Source organism: Aotus nancymaae, unplaced genomic scaffold (genome assembly GCF_030222135.1).
Source record: "Aotus nancymaae isolate 86718 unplaced genomic scaffold, 86718_ANA_hifiasm-v0.15.2.pri h1tg000059l, whole genome shotgun sequence".
Classification (NCBI taxonomy): Eukaryota; Metazoa; Chordata; class Mammalia; order Primates; family Aotidae; genus Aotus; species Aotus nancymaae.
In genome coordinates, this window is record NW_026988473.1 from 2,671,676 (window position 1) to 2,690,063 (window position 18,388).

An 18,388-nucleotide genomic window follows, 5' to 3' on the forward strand; every position below is an offset into this window, starting at 1 on the left:
GGTTTTAATAAGTTCACATTGACTTAAGACTCACTGAGTGGGGCCAGGTGTGGTGGCTCATGCCTGTCATGCCAGCACTTTGGGAGGCCGAGTTGGGTGGATTGCCTGAGGTTAGGAGTTCAAGACCAGCCTGGCCAATATGGTGAAACCCCATCTCTACTAAGAATACAAAAATCAACAGGGCATGGTGGTGGTGGGCGCCTGTAATCCCAGCTACTTGGGAGGCTGAGGCATGAGAATCACTTCAACCCGAGAGGTGGAGGTTGCAGTGAGCTGAGATCACACCATTGCACTCCACCCGGGGCAACAAAGAGAGATTCTGTCTCAAAAAAAAAAAAAAAAAAAAAGACACACTGAGTGCCCACTGCCGTGCTGAATCATTTTTCACGAAGTATCCCATTTAGTAGTGACAGACGCCAGCGAGCTAGGACCAGGTACACACCCACCTCACAGATAAAGAGGCTGAAGCACAGAGGGTAGGTCAAATGCTCATGACCTCAGCAAGTATCAGGGCCAAGGTTTAAGCCCAGGACGGTCTGACTCCCAAATCTGAGCTGTCAGCTATTACGCTGGACCCCCGTCCTGAGTCACCTCTCCCCTAAACCCCCAGCCCTGGACACACACACCCCTGGACCTCTTCCCTGGACCCCCAGCCTGGACGCCTGCTTTGTACCAGAATTTCCAGAGTCCAAGGAGCTCACACTTTGTAGAGACAAGAAGGCCTAGAACTGTCTTTCAGGGATTGGGAGGAACATGGTGGGTGCAAGGCTGTAAAGACCAGGCGGTGTGCCCCAGACACCAGCAGAGCTACAGCTCACAGGAGGGCCCGCTGGCTGTCAAAATACAAAGGAGGCTAAGCAACACCTGAGGACCTGGCAGAAGAGGTGGGCAGTGGGACTTACTGGGTTCCCACCCCGTGACAGATGCTTGATTGACAAGATGCCTTTATTAGACCCATTTCAGAGAAGAAAACACGGCTCAGAGCAGAAGAGTGGTCTGTGCAGGGTCATGTGGCCAGAGGTAGGGCTGGAGTTCAGCTCAGCTTCTCATTGCACTTCACTGAGGACGCCTGCTGGGAGGTCAAGGTCAGGGAGGAACCGAGCTCTGTGGGCAAAGGAGAAACAGGATGAACCCAGGGAGCAGATCCAGAGGTGTGCAGAAGCTGGGGAGAGGCATCTGGGGCTACCACATGAGAGGAGTGAAGTGGGCACCTGCCTGCTGTGCAGGGGAGGGAGTTCCTGGGAGAGATGGAGTGGGACTCCGGAGCACGCACGTGGGACTTTCCTTCCCTGCCGAGGGCTGCCCTCCTCTCCTTCTTTGAGAGCTCATCAGCACCTGAAATGGTCCTGTCGGTCTCCCCACGGTCATGCCAGGTCTCTCAGAGCACAGGCTGGGCTTGTTGAAATCCCATGTGCTGGCCAGATGCGGTGGTTCAGGCCTGTAATCTCAGCAATTTGGGAGGCTGATGTGGGTGGATCACCTGAGGTCAGGAGTTCAAGAGCAGCCTGGCCAACATGGGGAAATGCTGTCTCTACTAAAAGTACAAAAAAATTAGCAGGACATGGTGGTGGGCACCTATAGTCCCAGCTACTTGGGAGGCTGAGGCAAGAGAATCACTTGAACCCCAGAAGCAGAGGTTGCCAAGATCGAGGCATTGCACTCCAGCCTGAGCAACAAGAACAAAACTCCATCTCAAAAAACAAAAGAAAGAAACAAGCCACCACAAATCAAGGTTTGGTGACTTCGGGACTGAGAGCTGTAACACCAAGGGTGGACTTTGGGAAGGGTGGGGACTTTGAGAGGGAGGGAAGAATGCAGGCCTCTCTCACCTGGGGTGGAGTGGGGAATGCGGGGAGGGCAAGCACTTCTCTCTGACTCCGCACTGGGAGAGGCGGGGATCTGAATCGGGTGGCTACTTTCTCCCTCTGGCCTCTCTCCCTCTGCCCAGCCTGTGTTTCAGCCCCATACTGCCTAGTCCGCCACACATAGCTCTCCAATGTGTCCAAGGAGGGCATGGGGTGGGGGGTCCTTGGAGACGCCTGTGAGGAGCCAGAGTTATTACTATTCTCCTCCTCCTTCTCCCCCTAACAATCCCCTCTTTCAATTCCTCACAACCCGGCCTGGCAGGGCAGGCAGGGCCAGACGAGTGGGAGCTGGGGAAGGCCCAGCCCGGAGGCCAGCCCGAGCCAAGAGCCACAAACCACCGTCTTCCTTTCCCCACGCTGCCTCTGCCCAGCCTTGGGGTTGTCTGCTGGGAAGACAGAGGGCAGGGGTGGGGACCTCAAGTCATCTCCTCCAGGACAGGCAACTCCCTGACACTCTCAGGGCAGGGAGGAGGGCAGGGCGCACACTGTATGAGTCACAGAGCTTCCCTCTCCCCTGTGCCCCAGCAGCACTCTGGGCCCCTGCCTGGACATAGGGAGAGCATGGTGGCTAGCAGATCACCCCACTCCAGGCCACCCTCTTTGCTCTCCAGCGTCTTTTTCCTCCTGGGAGCTCGTCCTTCGGAGGATAAGCACTCGCAGCCCCCAGGAAGTCATCGCTCAGCTGCTGGCCAGGAAACCAACAAAGCATATGGCCAGGCTGAGGGCAGTGGGCGTCAAAAGAGTGGAACGGCTGGCCAGGTACGGTGCCTCACACCTGTAATCCCAGCACTTTGGGCGGATCACAAGGTCAAGAGATTGAGACCATCCTGGCTAACACGGTGAAACCCCATCTCTACTAAAAATACAAAAATTAGCCGGACGTGGTGGTGCACGCCCGTAATCCCAGCTACTCAGGAGGCTGAGGCAGGAGAATCGCTTGAACCTGGGAGGCAGATGTTGCAGTGATCTGAGATTGTGCCACTGCACTACAGCCTGGGCGACAGAGTGAGACTCCATCTCAAAAAAAAAAAAAAAAAAAAAGAGGAATGGCTGACCACCCATCCCTGCATTCGAGGACTTAATTTCCATGGTAATGCTGCTGACTAATAGGTCAGATTGTGACAAGAAGGGGACTTTCCTAGGTTCAAATCCTGGCTCTGCAACTTACCAGCTGTGTGATCTTGAAGGAGACACTAGGGCTTTCTTATGAGTCAGTTTCCTTATTTGTCAAATGTGGGTATGAGTAGTTCTGACCTCCTAGACTGGTTGGATTCAATAAGCAAAGAGTGCTTATTCACTCCCTCGGTGGTAACTCCTAACTAGATTTATTAAGTATGAAATGAGGATAATTGTTTACTGTGCAGGGTTGTTGAAGGGCCTTCGAAGCAGAAACAAGCATGTAAGTGTTTGATGCTGGCCCCCTCTTCCCAATCTGGGTCACCAAGCCTGGGAGGAGAAGAGAGGGAAGTCTCATGGAGGAGATGGAATGGAACATGAGGCCAACCGCTGTTTGCAGGCCTGCAGGAGGGGGCTGGACCTTCAGCAGAGCCAAGGAGGACGGGGCTGGAATTTCCTCCAGGGCTCCTGTTTGCACAGGACACACTGAACTGAGCAGTGCTCAGCCCAGGGCTGACAATATTAATACGTCTGATTAGGAAATACGTTGTATCAGCTTCTACCAAAAATTTTTTCTTTTCCTTTTTTTATTTTTTGAGATAGTTTCTCTTAAAAATTTTTTTTTTTCTTTTTGAGCCAGGTCCCACTCTGTCATCCAGGCTAGGGTGCAGTGGCACAGTACCTGCTCACTACAGCCTCAACCTCCTGGGCTCAAGTGATCCTCCAGCCTTAGCCTCCCAAGTAGCTGGGATCACAAGCCCATGCCTTTGAGATGGAGTCTTGCTCTGTTGCCCAGGCTAGAGTGCAGTACCAAGATCTCGGCTCACTGCAACCTCTGCCTCCCGGGTTCAAGTGATTCTCCTGCCTCAGCCTCAGCCTCCCAAGTAGCTAGGATTACAGGGGCCCACCACCATGCCCAGCTGATTTTTCTATTTTAGTAGAGACGAGGTTCACCATTTGGCCAAGATGGTCTCGAACTCCTGACCTTGTGATTTGCCTGCCTCTGCCTCACAGAATGCTGGGATTACAGGCGTAAGCCACCAAGCCTGGCCTAAGTTTTTAATTTTTTTGTAGAGACAAAGTCTCACTATGTTGCCAAGGCTGGTAGATTTTTTTAAAAATTAGTGGAATAGAAAAAAATAAGATAAAGGGCAGGATCAAAAGCAGTGAGTGACGGAGTTGGGTGCTTGGACACAGGACCCCAACTCTCAGCCTCAGCTCCTGGCCTCCCCTGGGCATTGTCCAGGTGCTGGACCTCGACCAGCAGAGGGCAGCAGGGCCCAAGGAGAGGCGCCTTCCCCACTCCCCGAGAGGCCCACGGGGCAGGTGTGGCAATCTGCCCTATTGCTCCTGCCTGGGGCATGTTTAGCAACACATCACTGCCACCTGCCACCACCCACTGAGCCCTGCCTGCCTTACCAACACTTTATAGAAGAAAAACTGGGGCTCAGAGTGGCTGTGTAAGTTGACTATTCAGTTGGTCTAGGCAGACCCAAAAGAGAATCGTGCTGTCCTGAATCAGTTATGGTTCTAAAGTCAGAGAGACGTGGCTTTCAATCCCCACCCTGCACCTGCCAACTGGCGGAATTCTAGTCAAGCATCAGGCAGGCGGGGCTGGAGTGAGATCAAACGTGGGAAGTGCGATAATAGAGCTGCTGCTCTCTCCTGACCTCACCCCAGAATTTGCAACACAGTTCAGGGAGATGATCAAAATACTTAAGAGTGTTAAGGAACCCCGAGAGTGATCCCAGAAAGTGAGGTGCTGTGGGCAGGCACGAGGGGCACGCCCCACTGCATACGCCAGAACAACCCTGGAGCACTGCCTGAGAAGGGGAGGAGCTGGAGGACCCTGTGGGGCAGGCTGGCTGGCTGGCAGGGCTTTCCTGTTGGAGAACAAACCCAGGCAGAGACCCAGCCCCGATGTGGGGCGCTGGGAAAGGTCAGAGCTCTGAACTCCTCCTTGTCCTTCCAACAGCGAAAGGCTGCCGCCTCCACAGGGCTAAGAGGTGACAGACACCTCTCAGGGGCTTCTGTCTGGCCCGGCCCAGCCACTTCAGACACCTCCAACTCTCCAGTTTTTTTCACTTCCCCACCCCAACACCTCCGTTGAGAATCAAAAAAGAAATGGCCTGATAAAGAATTTTTTTTTTTTTATCAACAGAATCTCACTCTGTCACCCAGGGTGGAGTGCATTGGTGCTATCCTAGCTCATTGTAACCTCAAGCTCCTGAGCTCCAGTGATCCTCCTGCCTCAGTCTCCCGAGTAGCTGGGACGACAGGTGTGTGCCAACACACCTGGCTATTTATTTATTTATTTATTGAGACGGAATCTCGCTCTGTCACCCAGGCTGGAGTGCAATGGCTTGATCTTGGCTCACTGCAGCCTCCGCCTCCCAGGTTCAAGTGATTCTCCTGCCTCAGCCTCCCCAGTAGCTGGGATTACAGGCGACTGCCACCATGCCCTGCTAATTTTTGTATTTTTAGTAGAGATGGGATTTCACTGTCTTGGTCGGGCTGGTTTCAAACTCCTGACCTCAGGTGATCCACCTGCCTTGGCCTCCCAAAGTGCGGTGTCTGGCATAAGTCTGCTGGGATGACAGGCATGAGCCACTGTGCCCGGCTTATTTTTATTTATTTATTTATTTATTTATTCTGAGCTAGAGTCTCACTCTGTCACCCAGGCTGGTGTGCAGTGGCGCGATCTTGGCTAACTGCAACCTCCACCTGCCAGGTTCAAGCAATTCTCCTGCCCCAGCCTCCCAAGTAGCTGGAACTACAGGTGTGCACCACCATGTCCAGCTAATTTTTTGTATTTTTTTAGTAGACACAGGTCTTCACCATGCTGGCCAGTTGGCTGGTCTCAAACCTCTGGCCTCGAGTTGATCCACCCACCTCAGCCTCCCAAAGTGCTGGGATTACAGGTATGAGCCACTGCTCACGACCTATTTTTTATTTTTTGTAGAGATGGAGTCTCACTATGTTGCCCAACCTGATCTCAAACTCTTAGGTTCAAGTGATCCTTTTGCCTTGGCCTCCCGAAGGGCTGGGATTACAGGCGTGAGCTACTGCACCTGGCCAAGAATTTCTTTTTTTTTGAGCCTGAGTCTGTCCCTGTTGCCCAGGCTGGAGTGCAGTGGCACAATCTCGGCTCACTGCAACCTCTGCCTCCTGGGTTCAAGTGATTCTCCTGCCTCAGCCTCCCTAGTAGCTGGGATAACAGGAGCCTGCCACCACGCCCGGCTAATTTTTTGTATTTTTAGTAGCAACAGAGTTTCACCATTTTGGCCAGGCTGGTCTCGAACTCCTGACTTCAGGTGATTCACCCGCCTCAGCCTCTCAAAGTGCTAGGATTACAGGCATGAGCTACCGGCCCAGCCTGCCAAGAATATTTTATACCATTGCCCCTCATCACATCCCCTAGGACAATCTCCCTGAAAGTTCCCAATCCCCTTACCTACATCCTCCCCTCCCCCCCGCCCTCAGGCCCACCATCCAGGAGATAGTCAGATCACTCTGATCACATCTTGGAGGGTCTCAGCAGAGTCTAGGCACAGCCTTCACCCTAGGGCATTAACACAGCACCAAGTGCATTGTTAAATTGTATTTAACAATGGCCCCAGGGCACAGTGATGCTGCCAATTCTGATGGCCAAAGAGAAACTGTAGAGAGCTTCCTTTCACTGAAAAGGTGAAAGTTCCCAACTTAAGGAAAGAAAAAAGATTGAATGCTGAAGCTGCTAAGATTTGTGGTAAAAATGAATCTCCTATGTGAAATTGTGAAGGAAAAAAAAGTCTGTGCCAGTTTTGCTACTGCACCTCAAACTGCAAAAGTTATGGCCGCCCTGCACAGTAAGTGCTTAGTTAAGATCAAAATGGCATTGGCTGGGCGTGGTAGCTCACACCTGTAATTCCAGGACTTTGGGAGGCCAAGGCGGGTGGATCACTTGAGGTAAGGAATTTGAGACCAGCCTGACCAACATGGCGAAAACCCATCTCTAATAAAAATACAAAATTAGCCAGGTGTGGTGTTGCATACCTGTAATTCCAGCTACTTGGGAGGCTGAGACAGAAGAACTGCTTGAACCTGGGAGGTGGAGGCTGCAGTGAACCAAAATCGCCACATTGCACCCCAGACTGGGCAACAACAGCAAAAAACTCCATCTCAAAACAAAACAAACAAGCAAACAAAAAAAAAAACAAAGAACCAATGAAAGAACAAAAGAAAGAAAAAAGAAAAGGTGTTGGTCGGGCACAGTGGTTCACACCTGTAATCCCAGCACTTTGAGAAGCCGAAGTGGGGAGGTGGATCACCTAAGGTCAGGAGTTTGAGACCAGCCTGGCTAACATGGTGAAGCCCCATCTCTACTAAAAATACAAAAATTAGCTGAATGCTGGTAAGTACCAGGAAGGAAAAAATTTAAAAATGAAAAAAAGTTAGCTGGACGTGGTGGCGCGCACCTGTAGTCCCAGCTACTCAGGAGGCTGAGGCAGAATTGCTTGAACCCGGGAGGTGGAGGCTGCAGTGAGCCGAGATTGTGCCACTGCACTCCAGCCTGGTGCCTGGTGACAGAGCAAGACTCTGTCCGCCCCCCCAAAAAAAAAAAAAAAGAGGCTGAGGCAGGAGAATCGCTTGAACCCGAGAGGCGGAGATTACAGTGAGCTGAGATGGTGCCACTGCACTCCAGTCTAGGTGACAGAGGGAGACTCTGTCTTAAAAAAAAGGGAGGAGGGGGCCAGGCACAGTGGCCCACGCCTGTAATCCCAGCACTTTGGGAAGCCAAGGGAGGTGGATCACGAGGTCAGGAGTTTAAGACCAGCCTGGCCAACATGGTGAAACCCAGTCTCTACTAAAAATACAAAAATTAGGCCGGGCGTGGTGGCTCATGCCTGTAATCCAGGCATTTTGGAGGCCAAGGTGGGTGGATCACCTGAGGTCAGGAGTTCAAGACCAGCCTGACCAACATGGTGAAACCCCATCTTAAAAAAAAGAAAAAAAATTAGCCAGGCATGGTGGGGCATGCCTGTAATCCCAGCTAATTGGGAGGCTGAGGCAGGAAAAGCCTTGAACCTGGGAGGCAGAGGGTGCAGTGAGCCAAGATTGTGCCATTGCACTCCAGCCTGAGTGATGAGAGCAAAACTCCATCTTAAAAAAACAAAACAAACAAACAAAGAAAAACTTAAGGAAATAAGAATAAAGTAAAACCTTTTTTTTTTTTTTTTTGAGACGGAGTTTTGCTCTTGTTACCCAGGCTGGAGTGCAATGGCGTGATCTCAGCTCACCGCAACCTCCACCTCCTGGGTTCAGGGCAATTCTTCCTGCCTCAGCCTCCTGAGTAGCTGGGATGACAGGCACGCGCCACCATGCCCAGCTAATTTTTTGTATTTTTAGTAGAGACGGGGTTTCACCATGTTCACCAGGATGGTCTCGATCTCTTGACCTCGTGATCCACCCGTCTCGGCCTCCCAAAGTGCTAGGATTACAGGCGTGAGCCACCGCGCCCGGCCAAACCTTTTTTTTTTAAGTCCTGGGATACATATTCAGAACGTGCAGATTTGTTACATAGGTATACATGTGCCATGGTGGTTTGCTGCACCTATCAACCTGTCATCTAGGTGTTAAGCCCCACATGCATTAGGTATTTGTCCTAATGCTCTCCCTCCTCTTGTCCCCCAGCCCCCGACAGGCCCTGGTGTCTGAAGTTCCCTTCCCTATGTCATGTGTTCTCCTTGTCCAACTCCCACTTAGGCGTCAGAACATGCAATGTTTGGTTTTCTGTTCCTGTATTAGTTTGTAAAGTATGGTCTTTAATTAAAAATAATATATCAATATTGTAAGTATCATTACTTTTTTTTTTTTTTTGAGATGGAATCTCACCCTGTCACCCAGGCTGGAGTGCAGTGGCATGATCTCAGCTCACTACAACCTCTGCCTCCCAGTTCAAGCGATTATCCTGCCTCAGCTGCCCAATAGCTGAGACTACAGGCGCATGTCACCACAGATGGCTAAATTTTTTTTTGTATTTTTAATCGAGATAGGGTTTCACCATGTTAGCCAGGATGGTCTGGATCTCCTGACCTCCTGATCCACCCGCTTCAGCCTCCCAAAGTGCTGGGATTACAGGCATGAGCCACCACGCCAGGCCTGTTTTTTTGTTTTTTGGTTATTTTTTTTTAGAGACAGGGTCTCACTATGTTGCCCAGGCTGGAGTGCAGTTGGCTATTCACAGGCACTGAATAGCCAACTGCACTCTGATCAGCACACGAGTTTTGACCTGTTCCGTTTCTGACCTTGGCCGGTTCACCCCTCCTTAGGCAACCTGGTGGTACCCTGCTCCCGGGAGGTCCCCATATTGATGCCGAACTTAGTGGGGACACCCGATCCACATAGCGCACTACAGTCCAGAATTCTTGGACTCAAGTGATCCTCCAGACTCAGCCTCCTGAGTAGTTGGGACTACAGGCACGCACCACTGGCCCGGTGCGCCAGGCCTGTTTTTTTTTTTTTTTTTTTTTTTTGGACAGAGTCTCACTCTGTCCCCCAGGCTGGAGTAGAGTGGTGCAATCTAGGCTCATGGCAAGCTCCGCCTCCCAGGTTCCAGCAATTCTCCTGCCTCAGCCTCTTGAGTATCTGGGATTATAGGTGTGCACCACCACGCCCAGCTAATTTTTTGTATTTTTAGTAGAGACAGGATTTCACCATGTTGGCCAGGCTGGTCTAGAACTCCTGAGCTCAAGTGATTTGCCTGCCTTGACCTCCCAAAGTGCTGGGATTACAGGCATGAGCCCTTGCACCCAGCCAGGTACCATTACTTGTAACATACATACCACAGTAATCTGAGATATTAATAATAGGGGAAACTGGGTGCAGGGCTATATAGAAACATACTTTTTCCTATAAATCTAAAACTGTTCTAAAGTAAAATGGTTATTTAAAAAATCAAAGTGGTCACCAGAAATTATAATAGTAGTCAGGTGAAAACCTGAGAATAGGTTGGAAGTCCTAGGACTTCCTTTAGTACCCTTTTTAGGTTGTCTTATCTAGGCTGGGGTGGATCCATTAATCTTTCAGCACTGAGAGCCTCTAAAGGCCCTAATCTGTTAGGGCCTGAGTTGAGTCCTTGAGCACCTGTTCCCGCCTGCTGCACTGCCCTGGCTGGTTGGGCCGCCTGAGGCCTGCCTCTACTGGTACCTAGATGGCATACTGGCTGAGGGTAGGTCCCAGAGACCCAGTGGTGACCCGTATGCCTACCTCAGTGCAGAGCAGTGTTCAATAAATGGATGTGTGCAGCGCGAGACGTGAACTGCCCCAATTCCAGGCAAGACCTATAGGACGGGTGCAACGCACAGCTACTCGTGAATTCTAGTCCAGGGTGGAGCGGCAACCCAAGGGAGACCCTCCCACTTCAACCTGGGGAAGCCTGAGGTTTAAACAAACCTCAGCTGGCAGCTGACAACAGAAATGTAAACAGACAGAAGTAGTGGCGTGCACCTGGAATTCCAGCACTTTGGGATGCTGAGGCGGGTGGATCACTTGAGGTCAGGAGTTCGAGACCAGCCTGGGCAACATGGTGAAATAAAAATACAAAATTAGCGGGATATGGTGGCGTGCACCTGTAATCCCACCTACTAGGGAGACTGAGGGAGAAGAATCACCTCAGAAGGTGGAGGTTGCAGTAAGCCAAGATCATGCCACTGCACTCCAGCCTGGGCAACAGAGCAAGACTCTGTCTCAAAAATAAATAAGTAAGTAAATAAATAAATAAAAACAGCCCCTGATAGGTTTGCTCACACATTTTCCCTCCTGGTGTCTGTTCACTCAAGTTTCCTTTGCCCATCCATCCTTTGTCTCTGGGCTGTGGGCAAAGCAGCTCCCAGGGCTTCTCCAAGCTCACTGGCCCTTCTTCCTACCTCCAAACCAGCTGCATCAGCAAAAGAGATTAAGCCAGGTATTAAAAGCCTGCCAGGGGGCAGGGCAGGGGGGAGCAGGGATTGCCAGGCCAGCGTGCTAGAGGCCCAGGTACCTGCAGGGACACCAGGCACAGCTGCCCACCAGCCAGAAAAGCCTCTGTTCCCCTCCACATACCCAAAACCTGACCTTCCATATGCCTCTGGCTGAAGTTTGCTCCAGTCCAGCATCACAGGGCAGTGATCTGTGGTCAGCTGTGCATGGGGCTGGGCAGCGATGGTACGGTTGTGGCGGAAGTGAGGGAAGGATTTGAGGCTGAGCCAGGTGAGGGAACACTGGAGAATCTTCCCAGCTGGGCTGGTCGTGGAGCAGGAGTGACAGCAGTGGTGGGATGTGCAGGATGGGCTGGAGGGAACTGCAGACCTGTTTGGCTCCAGCACCCGCTCAGGGTGAAGACAAGCAGGGTTCAGGATGAAGACCCCTCACCTAAGCAGCAAGGGCTGAGCCTGCCCCTCTCCCTGTCCTGTCCCCTGAAGCTGCTAGTCAGCTGCAGTTGAGGATGGGGCAAAAACTGTCCTCTCCAGAGAAGTGCTCACACTGCAGGAGACATGCTGGGGGCTCAGGGGAGAATGGGGACACTTGTCCCTCATGAGTAACTAGGGAGCAGTAACTAGGGAGTAGCCTTCCTGCAGCAGGGCCACCCTCTGCTCCCTGCTTCTTGGCTGCCACCTCTGCATGGCCCTGGCCCATATAGGTGTGACCTGTGAGGAGGTTAAAGGAAAGGTATTAGCCCCTGCCTGGTGCTCTCTCTCTGAAGTGCACCTGTAGTCCCAGCTCCTCAAGAGGTTCACCTGAGACCAAGAGTTTGAAGCTATAGTGAGCTACGGTCATTCCACTGCACTCCAGCCTGAGTGACAAAATGAGACCTTTTCTCTAAAAAAAAAAAAAAAAAGGCTGGGCACAGTGGCTCATGCCTGTAATCTCAACACTTTGGGAGGCCGAGGCAAGCAGATCACCTGAGGTTGGGAGTTCAAGATCAGCCTGACCAACGTGGAGAAACCCTATCTCTACTAAAAATATAAAATTGTCTGGGCATGGTGGCGCATGTCTGTAATCCCAGTTACTCTGGAGGCTGAGGCAGGAGAATCACCTGAACTGGGAGGCAGAGGTTGCGGTGAGCCGAGATCGTGCCATTGCACTCCAGCCTGGGCAACAAGAGTGAAACTCTGTCTCAAAAAAAAAAAAAAAAAAGAAAAAGAAAAGAAAAGATTAGAAAAAAGGGGAAAAAGGGGGGGCACATTGGCTGAGCGTGGTGGCTCATTCCTGTAATCCCAGCACTTTGGGAAGCTGAGGAGAGCAGATCACCTGAGGCCAGGAGTTCAAGACCAGCATGGCCAACATGGTGAAACTCTGTCTCTACTAAAGATACAAAAATTAGCCAGGGGTCATGGCAGGTGCCTGTAATCCCAGATATTGGGGAGGCTGAGGCAGGAGAATCACTTGAACCTGGGAGGCAGAGGTTGCAGTGAGTGGAAATTGTGCCACTGCACTCCAGTCTGGGTGACAGAGCGAAACTCTGTCTCAAAAGTAATAATAGTAAATAAAGGGCACCTCTGGCTTTAGGTGGAGGCCAGGCTGGCCTGGCTGCTGCGGGGGCCCCATGCGAGCAGGGAGGCCAGGCCAGCAGACTGCTACTGGGGGCCTCCACTCACCTGCCTTCTTCCTTCCCAACTCTGCCTTAGAGCCCAACAGGCTGCCTCCCAGCAGGCTGGCTCCTGCAGTGGGCTGTGGCACAGGAGGTTTTCCTTCCAGCTGACTTTCCTTACCACATCTGCAAACTCAATGCCCACGATCCCTAGAAAGCCTTGGTAAAGGATGTCACTAAGTCTGACATTCTCTCAAACTGACCCATTTTTTTTTCTGGTGCCTACCATGCCCTACCCTAGTTCTCTCAGAGTACCCAAAGAACTCTCCACTGCCCTCTGTAGCTCTGGAAGTGGTGCCTGCCATGGGCTCTTGGCAGTCCCAATTCTGTGTCTCTGCCCAGAGGTTGCTCAGGCCACTGACTCTGCACATGTGGGGCAGTGAGTATGCCAGGGAGCTGACAGCCTCTGGAAGGAGCCCACAACCAATGGCAGGTGGCAGCAGGTGGGTAAGGAAAATGTTGAGACCCATTCTACACTGTCTCCCAGAGGCGTCCGGCCAGACAGCACCAGCAGCCACCGTGGTAGCTTGCTTGACGATGCACCCTCCATTGGCTCTCTTTCCGCCCTTGTCTTACTTTTCCACTCCTCTGTCAGTATTTCCTAGGGCCATTTCCCAAATAAACTTTTTGCACTTGAATCCTCACCTCAGGGTTTGCTTCTGGGTGAATTCAAAGTAAGACACACTGGACCAGATAGAGTGGCTCGTGCCTGTAATCCCAGCACTTTGGGAGGCTGAGGCAGGTGGATCACCTGAAGTCAGGAGTTTGAGACCAGCCTGGCCAACATGGCAAAGCCCTGTCTCTACTAAAAATACAAAGATTTGCCAGGCATGGTGGTGGGCACCTGTAATCCCACCTACTCGTGAGGCTGAGGCAGGAGAATTGCTTGAACCTGGGAGGCGGATGTTGCAGTGAACAGAGATCAAACCACTGCACTCCAGCCTAAGCAACAGAGCAAGACAGCATCTCAAAAAAAAAACAACAACAACAACAAAAAAACAAAAACCCGACAACAAAAAAACAAAGTAAGACACACACTCACTTGCCTACATTAAGAGCCGGGTCTGGGCAGGGCACAGTGGCTCATGCTTGTAATCCCAGCATTTTGGGAGGGCAAGGTAGGTGGATCACTTGAGCTCAGGAGTTGGAAACCAGCCTGGACAACATGGCAAAACCCCGTCTCTACAAAAAATATAAAAATTAGCCAGCCGTGGTGGCATATGCCTGTAATCCCAGCTACTCGGGAGGCTGAGGCAGAAGAATCTCTTGAACCCAGGAGGCAGCAGAGGTCGCAGTGAGCCGAGATAGTGCTATTGCACTCTAGCCTGGGCAACAGAGCAAGACTCCAACTCAAAAAAAAAAAACTTAGCCAGGCATGGTGGCATGCCTGTGGTCTCAGCCACTACTCAGGAGGTTGAGGTGGGAGGATTGCTTAAGCCCAAGAGACAGAGGTTGCAGTGAGCCAAGATGGTGCCATTACACTCCAACCTGGGTGGCAGAGCAAGACCTTGTCTCAAAAAAAAAGAGCAGAGTCTGTTTTATTTGTCTTTCTTTTCTTTTCTTTCTTTCTTTCTTTTTTCTTTTCTTTCTTCCTTCCTCTTTCTTTCTTTGACAAAGTCTTGCTCTGTCACCCAGGCTGTTATATTTGTCTTTCTTTTCTCTCTTTCTTTCCTTCTCTTCTCTTCTCTTCACTTCTCTTTTCTTTGCTTTCACAAAGTCTTGCTCTGTCGCCCAGGCTGGAGTGCAGTGGTGCAATCTTGGCTCACTGCAACCTCTGTCTCCCGGGTTCAAGTGATTCTCCTGCCTCAGCCTCCTGAGTAGCTGGGACTACAGGTGTGTGCCACCATGCCCGGCTAATTTTTTGTATTTTTAGTAGAAACGGGGTTTCACTGTGTTGGCCAGGATGGTCTCAATCTCCTGACTTCATGATCTGCCAGCCTTGGCCTCCGAAAGTGCTGAGATTATAGGTGTGAACCACCATGCCTGGCCTAACAGGAATGAACTGAGTTAGAGTTCTTGGTTGCAAGCAACAGAAACTAACTCCAGCTAATCAAAACAGAGAAGAATGTAACTGAAGCACGTGTGTGTCTATGTATGTATCTGTCAGGGTGAAGGTGGGTCTCAGAATTGATTGGGGGCGGCCGGGCGCGGTGGCTCATATATGTAATTCCAGCACTTTGGGAGGCCACTGTGGGCAGATCATGAGGTCAGGAGTTACCCTGTCTCTACAAAAAATACAAAAATTATCTGGGTAAGGTGGCCGACAACTGTAATCCCAGCTACTCGGGAGGCTGAGGCAGAAGAATTCCTTCAACCCAGGAGGCAGAGGTTGTAGTGAGCCAAGATTGTGCCACTGCACTCCAGCCTGGGCAACAAGAGTGAAACACCGTCTCAAAAAAAAAAGAAAAGAAAAAAAGAAAAGAATTGACTGGGGGCTGGAGGACCAGGTTTGGGATGGGCAGAAAGCCAGGGAGTCCTGTAGCCCCACCTGGAAATGACTTATTGGAATAGACAGCCAGCCAGGTGGAAATGATGTCCATTTGTCCCCACTTTCTCAGGCTACCTGCTCAGGAGTCAGCATGCCAAAAGAGGAGGTCTGCTGGGCCAAACTGAATTTGACCCAGCTACACCCTGTCAGGAGAAGGAAGATGTTTCTACTCTCCCCAGGACCACCCAGGGAGCATCTTCAAGGGAGCCTGGTGTGGTGGCGGGCGCTTGTAGTCCCAGCCACTCGGGAAGCTGAGGCAGCAAAATTGCTTGAACCCGGGAGGTGGAGGTTGCAGTGAGCTGAGATCATGCCACTGCACTCCAGCCTGGGTGACAGAGCGAGACTCTATCTCAAAAAAACAAACAAAAAAAGCACACAAGCAATCATGCAGTAATTGCCAGGCTGGGTGGATGAATTTTGGGGGCTGTGGGAATTCACAAGGGGCCGCAAAGAAGGCCTATGCATGCATTTGGAGGCAGAGGAGGGAGCAGGGAGGAGAGCGTGTAGCCAGCAGCTGTTTGAAGGGGAGGACAGCATAGACCTCCTTTCACACAGGAGGGTGCAGGGGAATCTCCAACAGCGAAGTCACTGGCCAGGTGGGGGGAAAGTTCAGGGCCGCAGCAGCCACAGAACAGCCACAGGAGACAAACCCACAGAGAAGACATATGAAGTTCTGACAATAAATGATGGCCTCAAGAGAGAGCAGAGCAGCGGGCTGAGGATTAGGCCTTGTGGAAAGCCCAAGGATAGGGGTGGGAGAGAGGGGAAGAGGGTGAGGCCTGCATGAGGCAGAAACTCCTGTTTGTCAGCCTGGGCCACTGTGGCCTGTTCGGGACTCTACTCTCTCCTTCCTGTGTAGGGCACTTGTGCGCAGTGCCTGGACCTGTCTTGGTTCTCACTCACCTCTGGCATAATCGGTGTTCACAGAAAGCTGGTTTCCTGTGAGCGTTCGTGATGCTTCCCGAATTCACCCACTTCTCTCTCCACTTCTGTGGGGTAGAAGACTGTAGACAGAAAGTAGGAAGTTTAAAAAAGGAAAGAAAACAAGAAAGAAAGAAGGCCAGGCATGGTGGTTCATGCCTGTAATCCCAGGACTTTGTTTTGTTTTGTTTTGAGATGGAGTCTCACTCTGTCACCCACTCTAGAGTTCAGTGGCACAATCTCAGCTCACTGCAACCTCCACCTCCCAGGTTCAAGCTGTTCTCCTGCCTCAGCCTCCCGAGTAGCTGAGACGACAGGAATGCACCACCACGCCTGGCTAATTTTTTGTATTTTTATTAGAGACAGGGTTGCACCATGTTGGCCAGCTGGTATTGAACTCCTGACCTCAGGTGATCTGCCCGCCTCATCCTCCCAAAATGCTGGGATTACAGGTATGAGCTACCATGCCCAGCCATGCCTGTAATCCCAGCACTTTGGGAGGCTGAGGTGGGAGGATCACTTGAGCCCAGGAGTTTGAGGCTGCACCGAGCCACGATCATGGTGCTGCATTTCAGCCTGGTCAGCAGAGCAAGACCCTATCTCAAAAAAAAAAAAAAAAAAAAAAAAAAAAAAAAATATATATATATATATATATATATATAACTATAATAAGATTTGGCTTCTGTCAGAGAGAAAGGGGTTACCTTATCCATGCCTGTCCAGTCCTTTGTGCTGGTATAACAAAATAGCTGAGACTAGATAATTTATTAAAAATTGAAATTTATAGCCAAGAACAGTGGCAAATGCCTGTAGGAAGATCCCTTGAGCCTAGGAGTTCGAGACCAGCCTGGGTAACACAGTGAACTCTCCCAGTTCTGGAGGCTGAGAAGTCCAAGATCAAGGCACTGGCATCTAGTAAGGGCCGTCATACTGCATCGTCACATGGCAGTGAACCCACTTTCTTTCATAGCAGCATTAATCCACTCCTGAGGCCCAAGCCCTCATGACCTAAACACCTCCCATTAGGCCCCACCTCCAAACACTGTTGCACTGAGGATTATTTCCAACACATAAACTGTGAGGAACACATTCAGACCATAGCAACTCCCAAGAATATTCCAGGGGTTTTCAAGCCTAAACTCTCAATCTCCTGTACGTACATCCTCAAAATGATCAACCTGCACATGGCCCTGCCAACCTCTCCCTACGTTCAGAAGACGCGTCCTCAACCGGTGGAAGCTACCTCAGGGACCAGCTGGCTCTTCTGGCTGTTCCAGCACCAAGCACCTCTTGCTCTATCCCTTATCCCTTATTTCCAGCTTCTAGTCTCCCCGCAAACCTATCTCTACTGACATCTTCTTGCGGGCCACACACAAACTCTTTATGTTCCCACTACAACCCCTGATCCTGTCTTCCCTCTGCCGGAACTTCTCTCCAAAGCCAGTATTGGGGGGAATGGCAATGGAGGAAGGGCTTACAGATGTGCCTACAGAAAATGGTTACAAGTACTGGGAACGGTAAACTGCAGCAAACTGCGTCAGGCCTCTGGGGAAGCAAACTTCTGTACCCAGAAGTTGTAACCATTTTATGTAGGCGCTCTGTAAGGCCTTCCTGCATTGCTGTTCCCCCTACAGCCAGTCCTTGAAAGAAAGATGTTTGTTTGCCTTCCTTTCTTTTCATTCATTCTTGGTTCACTTCATGCCGACTCCCCCACCCCCAACTTCACTGACACAGCTGTCAAAGATCACTGGCGATGTCATAATGGCTGTACCCAAGGGTGGTCTTCCAGCTTCATCGTCCTCCCCGACTCCTCTCCTCGGCAGGCTCCTCCCTGCCGCCTCCACTCTGCCCCTCTCTTACCCATCTGGTCTTTCCTTCTCAGCTGCTTTCACAGGCTCTGCTTTCTCTCCTGGCTACTTTGCTTACCCATTTAGTTTTCAAGCATTTACTAGGCACCTACAGTGTGGCTGGGCACAGATCTTTCTGATGCCTAGTCCCGGGGATTCTGGCTTCCTTCTATGTGCCTTCTCTCTCTCTCTCTCTCTCTTTTTTTTTTTTGAGATGGAGTCTTGCTCTGTCACCAGGCTAGAGTGCAGTGGTTCAACCTCGGTTCACTGCAACCTCTGCCTCCCAGGTTCAAGCAATTCTTTGCCTCAGCCTCCTGAGTAGCTGGGGTTACAGGCACCTGCCACCACGCCCAACTAATTTTTGTATTTTTAGTAGTGATGGGGTTTCACCATCTTGGCCAGGCTGGTCTTGAACTCCTGACCTCATGATCCACCCACCTCGGCCTTCCAAAGTGCTGGGGTTACAGGCGCGAGCCACAGAGCCCAGCTCTTTTTTTATTTGAGATAGAATCTTGCTCTGTCACCCAGGCTGGAATGCAGT

At 51.1% G+C, this 18,388-nt stretch overlaps 1 long non-coding RNA gene across 1 annotated transcript in view; it reads right to left on the reverse strand.

The window, feature by feature from the left end:
• Positions 1-927: 927 nt before the first annotated feature.
• Positions 928-18,388, reverse strand: part of LOC135270145 (uncharacterized) — a 32,871-nt gene continuing 15,410 nt past the window's right edge. Inside the window, exons 2-3 of the long non-coding RNA XR_010338391.1 lie at positions 15,983-16,083; positions 928-1,104 (exon numbers count right to left, since the gene is read on the reverse strand). This is a non-coding gene — a long non-coding RNA (uncharacterized LOC135270145). The remainder of the gene's footprint in view (positions 1,105-15,982; positions 16,084-18,388) is intronic.